General features: G+C 39.4%; 1 non-coding gene across 1 annotated transcript; it reads left to right on the top strand.

Moving 5' to 3' along the window:
* Positions 1–7,298: 7,298 nt before the first annotated feature.
* LOC112788586 (small nucleolar RNA R71) lies at positions 7,299–7,406 on the top strand. The gene has a single exon (XR_003195946.1). It is a non-coding gene; the product is annotated as a small nucleolar RNA R71 (small nucleolar RNA).
* Positions 7,407–8,242: the final 836 nt, after the last annotated feature.

Below are 8,242 nucleotides of genomic sequence, written 5' to 3'. Positions count from 1 at the left end.
GAGAAGAGCACAAGGGAGTGGAGCTTGCAATTTCATTAAAAACACCTCCCCTTAAGTTGCCATCATCCTTCACAACATTCAAGTGGGTAAAATTCATATCCCATAGCTTTCTAATCCCACTTGAATATGGGCTACTGGAGACGGATGGTCAACTTAGAGCTCTTTGTGGCATTAAGAGTAAGAGGAAGATGGCCAGTGGTAAGAATTGTTAAGCAAGGTTCATTATGGTTGGAAGCTTTAAGTTTAAACGCAAAGGTTGGTATAAAGCTCAACTGAATGGGTCTAAGAAGCTGTTTGGATGTCTCAGTGAGAATTCTGACTGTTCACCACCCAAGTGGAAAAATGATGATGATCAACAAGAAGACGGGTGCAAAAGCAAGATCTGGGACCCCGGAATTCATTCTGGCAATCAACACTCTTGGGGCCTTGTCACTTGCTTTAACTTACTTGAAGGCTTTCTACGCCTAGTTTGGGATCCCGGAGGCTACTGGAATTACAAACATTGATGGAGATTCCTGGATGAATACAAACATAAGCCACCATAACAGGGAGCTCACCAAACGTCCAACTTAAGGACTTTAACTAAAAGTGCTAGGTGGGAGACAACCCACCATGGTATGATCGTTCTTTTTCATTTTTATTTAGTTTTATTTGTTTTCGAGTTTTATTATATTTTATTGAACCTGGAGTTTTACATCACATTCATATTAACACTGCATTCTGCATTTTTTTTCAGATTATCAAAAAAAAAAAAACACGCACGCGACGCGGTAGCGTCGCTGACGCGTCCGCGTCGCTAGTGCGTTGAGGAGAAAAGAATTGAACAGAGGGTTACGCAGGAACAGAGCTGGAGGCGTGCCAAGGGCACAAATCGTCCCACGCAACCGCGTCGCTGATGCGGCCGCGTCATTTGCAAAATGGCTTCCCCACGTGTTCGCGTCACCCACGCGGCCGCGTGGCCCTGGATTTCGATGTAACAAGGTGTATGGCCAAAAGTTGAGCTGGAATTGGGCTGGACTCGTGCTGGAAGCCCAAGCCCTACCACGTGACCGCGTGCCTCACACGGTCGCGTCATTTTAAGAAAAAGGCCACCCGCGCGATCGCGTCGACCACGCGACTGCGTCACCCTGGATTTTGGCAATACTAAGTTTTGAACAGAGAGTTGTGCGACCGCGAGGCTGCACTCGCGCCACTAGCACAAATCGAGTCACGCGATCGCGTGCCCCACGCGTCCGCGTCGCCCAACCTTATCGCGCACCACGCGACCGCGTCGCTAGCGTCGCACAACCTATCCAGATTAGTGCCAATTTTCTTATCTTTTCTTCTCTGAATCCTTATTCTTCTTATCTTTTCTTATTTCTTTCTTCTTTCTTTCTTATTTTCTCTCACTTCCATTCTATTTTATTTATTTGCATGCTTTCATTCATTTCATATTTTATTTTTCTAAAATTATTATTGGTGTTCAAATGTTCTTATTCAACTGTTACATCTTTTCTGGTATTTTCTTGGTGCTTAGTGACTTGTTTCATTCTTATTGAGTAATATTATTTAAATCAATGCCAATCTTTTATATCTATATTACTCTTGCATTGACATGAATTTATATTATCTCTCCTTCCCCATTCTCTTCTCCATTGTTGCAAATTTTCGCACCACTGCTATGCCATGTGCTTCTATTGTTTTCTCACTTGCATGTTGTAGTTACCATGTATTTGAGACCCTCATTATTTGGCATCAACCAACCCATGTTTTATTTATTTTCCTATCTTTATTTCTGGGTTACTCTTCTTCCCTTTTTCCTTCAGGATGGCCACCCGGAAGGGAACCGGAAGACATTTACATGGGGAGACAAACAAGTTCATCAGCAAAATCCTTGGAGAAAAGCATCAGTTGGAGAAGACCCGTCCACCTGCACATCTCAGCATGCACCGAGGACGGTGCAATCTTTAAGTGTGGGGAGGTCGATACCGATCTCCATGGGTTAGTTATTTCCTGACTCAACACCAAAATTTTTATTTTATTTGTTTGTTCATTGTTGCATTTGCATGTTTGATTGCATATTTGTTTGATTTTTTTGCATATTTTACCACTTGGTTGAAGTAATATTTTCTTTTTTAAGAAAATTTTTAGAGAATTTCACTAATTTGAATAAAATTTAATGTTACACTTGTTTGAAGAGATATTATACTGGAACATGGTTTAGAGCTCGAACACACAAAACCTGTGAGATTTTGAGCCTATTTAAGTTGGTTGCATTTTATCAACCAAAATTTTGTTTTAGTGTGTATTTTTCTCTCTAAAATTGTGATCTTTGTCTTGCTTAATTCTATATTTTCATGGTTTGATGTATGCATGTACTTACATGATTGAGGCCTTTGTTTCACTGAGCTTACATACCCATATGGCCTTACCTTTCATTATCCTTTGCAAACCAATTTGAGCCTATTTTACCCCTTTGTTCTTTACTTTAGCACATCATTAACTCTAAGCGGAAAACAATAATGTCCTTAATTTGAATCCTTAGTTAGCTTAGACTAGTGAGAGTGCTTATGATTTAAGTGTGGGAAATTGGGTTTGGAAATATTTGGTTTGAGAATTGAGTATGTTAGAATTTTCTAAAAATGTGAAAGAAATGTTTAGGACATGTTCATGCATTCAATAAATTAATCATATGCATTGAGAAAAACAAAAGAAAAAGAAAAAAATATATATATAAAAAAAAAAGAAAAAAGAGAGAAAAAGAAAAAAAAAGAGCAATTAAGTAAAAGGGGACAAAATGCCCCAAAGTAAGTGGTGAAAGCAATGCATATGAGTTGTACTTGAAATTAGAATGCATGAATATATGGAAAACATGGTTAATGGACAGTTAGCTTTTGTATTATGATTACATGGATTGTTTAAGTTAGGTGGGAAAAGTTTAAGTTAATTAAGGATTCATATTTTAGTCCACTTGGCCCAATACAATCCTACCTTGACCCTAACCCCATTACAACCCTTAAAAGACCTCTTGATTTATGTATTTATGCATTAAATTTATGTTGATTGTTAGATGAAGAGCAAGCCTTAGAAAGCAAGGTTAGTAGAGAATTGAGAGAATCGAACCTAAAACACTTGAGTGATTAGAGTGTATACACTACCAGTGAGGGTTCGATGCTCAATTCCTTGTTCCCTGCTTTCATGAGCTATTTTCTTCTTGCAAGTCAATTTGTACTTCATTTTTATGATTTGAATTAGTGAAATCCAGTTCATATTTCCTCTTGAAAGATTTGTTTACTTTTAACTAAGAAGGTGGAAACATTCTGCATGTAGTTGCATTCATATAGATAGGTTGCATTTCATACATTCTTCATCTTTATAGTTCTCTTAAGCTTAGCATGAGGACATGCTAGTGTTTAAGTGTGAGGAGGTTGATAAACTACTATTTTATGATTTATCTTGTGCTCAATTGAGTGGTTTTCATCAACTCTTTACCCACTTATTCATACTATTTGCATGGTTTTACATTTGCCTTCCTAATTATGTGCTTCAATTGAAAACATGTTTCTTTGGACTTATATTTGCTAATATTAATCCTCTCTTATTACCATTAGATGCCTTAATATGTGTGTTAAGTGCTTTCAGAGATTATAGGACAGGAATGGCTCAGAGGATGGAAAGGAACCATGCAAAAGTGGAAGGAATACAATAAGTTGGAGAAATTGCTAAGCTGTCTAGCCTGACCTCTTCGCACTCAAACGGCTATAACTTTAGCTACAGAGGTCCAAATGATGCGGTTCCAGTTGCGTTGGAAAGCTAACGTCTGGGGCTTCGATTTGATATATAATTTGCCATAGTTACCTCGACGCCAGGCGCGCGAACGCGTGGGTCACGCGGACGCGTGACCTGGCCAACACCCAATCCGCGCGGCCGCATGGACGACGCGGCCGCCTCACCTTTCCGCGACCTGAACGTAATAGAAATCACAGGGGGTGATTTTTGGGCTGCTTTTGACCCAGTTTTCAGCCCAGAACACACAGATTAGAGGCTATAAAGTGGGGAATGCATCCATTCAAGAGGAGGCTCTGATAATTCACAATTTTTAGGAGTAGATGTAGTTTTTAGAGAGAGAGGTTCTCTCCTCTCTCTTAGGATTAGGATTTAGGACTTCTCTTAGTTTTAGGAGTGACTCTCAATCCCAGGTTTAATGTTCTTTTCTGTTTAATTTCGTTTCCATTTTTTATTCACCTTAGTACTTTAATTGATATTTATCTTTTGAATAATTGGCTTATGGCTTTCACGTTATGATTTTCTTTATTAATGCAATTGAGGTATTTTCAGATTTGTGATTTATATTTAGCTTTTTACATTCTTGGTTTTGGTTAAGAAATCAGTAACTCAGGAGTTATCCAATTCAACAGCATAATTGATAATTGTTATCTTGCCAATTGAATTGAACTTCAATAATCCCAATCTTTTCTTAGGAAATAAATAGGATTCGAAGATCAAACTAATTAATCCCTTGACTTTCCTTTACTTTAGTAAAGGTTGACTAAGTGGAATTAAGATTCAATTTTCATTATCATTGATAAGGATAACTTGGTCTGGACTTCCAATTTCTAATACCTTGCCAAGAGTTTATTTTTATTGTTATTATTTTATTCCCTCTGCCATTGCTTTTCTAACTTTTTACCTTGATCCAAAAACCCCAAAACATACCTTTGCATAACCAATAATAAGAACATACCTCCCTGCAATTCCTTGAGAAGACGACCCGAGGTTTAAATACTCGGTTATCAATTTTAAAGGGTTTGTTACTTGTGACAACCAAACGTTTGTACGAAGGAATTTCTGTCGGTTTAGAGACTATATCTACAACGCGACTATTTTTATGAAATTCTTTACTGGCAAAAATCCCAACGTCATGAAGTTTATGAGGTAGGTTTTTGGGGAAGAGTGGATGGATGTGAGTGATGAAGTAGTGATAGGGTAGAGAGATTGAGGTGATTAGTGAAGAGTTTTAGGGAAGAGTGTTTATTGGGAAGGGAGGATGAACATTGAGAAGAGGAAAGAGAGTGAGTGGTGGTAGGTGGGGATCCTGTGGAGTCCACAGATGCTGAGATGATCCTGTGGGTCCACAGATCCTGAGGTGTCAAGGAATTGCATCCCTGCACCAATTAGGCATGTAAAATGCCTTTGCATGCAATTCTGGCGTTTAAACACCGAATTGATGCTTGTTCTGGGCGTTCAGCGCCCATCTGGAGCATATTTCTGGCGTTGAACGCCAGCTTCATGCTTGTTTCTGGTGTTCAGCGCCAGCTTTCCTCAGTGTGCATTCCTGGCATCTGAACGCCAGGATGCTGCTTGTTTTGGGCGTTCAACGCCAGATCCATGCTCTGTTCTGGCGTTGAATGCCAGCCAGATGCTCCTTACTGGCGTTTGAACGCCAGTGAACTCATCCTCTAGGGTGTGTTGTTTTTTTATGCTGTTTTTGATTTTTCTTCAATTTTTTCAGTTGTTTTTGTGACTCCACATGATCATGAAACTAATAAAACATGAAAGAACAATGAAAATAAAAATGAAATTAGATAAATAAAAGTTGGGTTGCCTCCCAACAAGCACTTCTTTAATGTCAATAGCTTGACAGTGCGCTCTCATGGAGCCTCACAGATGTTTAGAGTATTGTTGAGACTCCCCAACACCAAACTTAGAGTTTGGTTGTGGCCTCCCAACACCAAACTTAGAGTTTGACTGTGGGGGCTCTGGTTGACTCTGTTTTGAGAGAAGCTTACTGTGCCTCTTTTCCATGTTTACAGAAGGATGTCCTTGAGTTTTAAACTCAAGGGAGTCCTCATTCAATTGAAGGACTAGTTCACCTCTGTTAACATCAATCACAGCTCTTGCTGTGGCTAGGAAAGGTCTTCCAAGGATGATGGATTCATCCTCATCCTTCCCAGTATCTAGGATTATGAAATCAGCAGGGATGTAAAGGCCTTCAACCTTTACTAGTATGTCCTCTACTTGTCCATAAGCCTCTTTTCTTGAATTGTCTGCCATCTCTAATGAGATTCTGGCAGCTTGCACCTCAAAGATTCCCAGTTTCTCCATTACAGAGAGTGGCATGAGTTTTATTCCTGACCCAAGGTCACATAGAGCCTTCTCAAAGGTCATGGTGCCTATGGTACAAGGTATTAGGAACTTTCCAGGATCCTGTTTCTTCTAAGGCAATCTCAGCTGATCCAATGCATTTAGTTCATTGGTAAACAGGGGAGGTTCATCTCCCCAAGTCTCACTACCAAATAAATTGGTATTCAGCTTCATGATTGCACCAAGGAACTTGGCAACTTGTTCTTTCGTGACATCCTCATTCTCTTCAGAAGAAGAATATTCATCAGAACTCATGAAGGGCGTAAGGAGGTTTAATAGAATCTCTATGGTCTCTAGATGAGCCTCAGATTCCTTTGGTTCCCTAGAGGAAAACTCCTTATTAATCACTGGGCGTCCCAGGAGGTCTTCCTCCTTGGGATTCACGTCCTCCCCTTCTTCCTTGGGTTCGGCCATGATGGTTATATCAATGGCCTTGCACTCTCCTTTTGGATTTTCTTCTGTATTGCTTGGGAGAGTACTAGGAGGGGTTTCAGTGATTCTTTTACTCAGCTGGCCCACTTGTACTTCCAAATTTTTAATGGAAGACCTTGTTTCATTCATGAAACTCACAGTGGCCTTAGATAGATCAGAGACTAAGTTTGCTAAATTGGAGGTATTTTGTTCAGAGTTCTCTGTCTATTGCTGAGTGGATGATGGAAAAGGCTTGCTATTGCTAAACCTGTTTCTTCCACCATTATTAAAGCCTTGTTGAGGCTTTTGTTGATCCTTCCATGAAAGATTTGGGTGATTTCTCCATGATGGATTATAGGTGTTTCCATATGGCTCACCCATGTAATTCACCTCTGCTATTGCAGGGTTCTCAGGATCATAAGCTTCTTCTTCAGAAGATGCCTCTTGAGTACTGTTGGATGCAGCTTGCATTCCATTCAGACTTTGAGAAATCATATTGACTTGCTGAGTCAATATTTTGTTCTGAGCCAATATGGCATTCAGAGTATCAATTTCAAGAACTCCCTTCTTCTGAGGCGTCCCATTACTCACAGGATTCCTCTCAGAAGTGTACATAAACTGGTTGTTAGCAACCATGTCAATGAGTTATTGAGCTTCTGCAGGCATTTTTTTAGGTGAATGGATCCACCTGCAGAAGTATCCAATGACATCTTAGCTAATTCAGACAGACCATCATAGAATATATCCAAGATGGTCCATTCTGAAAGCATGTCAGAAGGACACTTTTTGGTCTGTTCCTTGTTTCTCTCCCAAGCTTCATAGAGGGATTCACCTTCTTTCTGTCTGAAGGTTTGAACATCCACTCTAAGCTTACTCAGCTTTTGAGGAGGAAAGAACTTGGCTAAGAAAGCCTTGACCAGCTTATCCCAAGAGTTCAGGCTATCCTTAGGTTGAGAGTCCAACCATATTCTAGCTCTGTCTCTCACAGCAAAAGGGAAAAGCATGAGCCTGTAGACTTCAGGATCTACTCCATTAGTCTTAACAGTATCACAGATCTGCAAAATTCAGTTAAGAACTGAAAATGATCTTCAGATGGAAGTCCATAGAACTTGCAGTTCTGCTGCATCAGAGAAACTAATTGAGGTTTCAGCTCAAAATTGTTTACTCCAATGGTAGGAATGGAGATGCTTCTTCTATGTAAATTGGAATTAGGTGTAGTAAAGTCACCAAGCATCCTCCTTGCATTATTATTTTCGGCTGCCATCTCCTTTTCCTGTTTGAAAATTTCTGTAAGGTTATCTCTGGATTGTTGTATTTTAGCTTCTCTTAGTTTCCTCTTCAGAGTCCTTTCAGGTTCAGGGTCTGCTTCAACAAGAATGTTCTTGTCCTTGCTCCTGCTCATATGAAAAAGAGGGAACAGAAAAATAATAATAATAGGGATCCTTTTTACCCAGGTATAGAGGTTCCCCTGTGTGAGTAGAAGAAGAAAAGAATGTAATGTAAAGAAGGGAAAAAGAGAAAATTCGAACACAGATGGAGGAGGGGGTTCGAATTTGGGTGAGATGAAGTGTTAGTAGATGAATAAATAAATAGAAGGAGATGAGAGAGAAAGAGGATTTTCGAAAATAATTTTTGAAAAAGAGTTAGTGAATTTCGAAAATAGTTTTTGAAAAAGGTTAGTAATTTTCAAAAATTAGGAATGGAAAAA

This window comes from Arachis hypogaea, chromosome 20 (genome assembly GCF_003086295.3).
Source record: "Arachis hypogaea cultivar Tifrunner chromosome 20, arahy.Tifrunner.gnm2.J5K5, whole genome shotgun sequence".
In the NCBI taxonomy this organism is placed as follows: domain Eukaryota; kingdom Viridiplantae; phylum Streptophyta; class Magnoliopsida; order Fabales; family Fabaceae; genus Arachis; species Arachis hypogaea.
The sequence above is the reverse complement of the archived record's forward strand: the minus strand, read 5'-3'. Positions and strand labels throughout refer to the sequence as shown.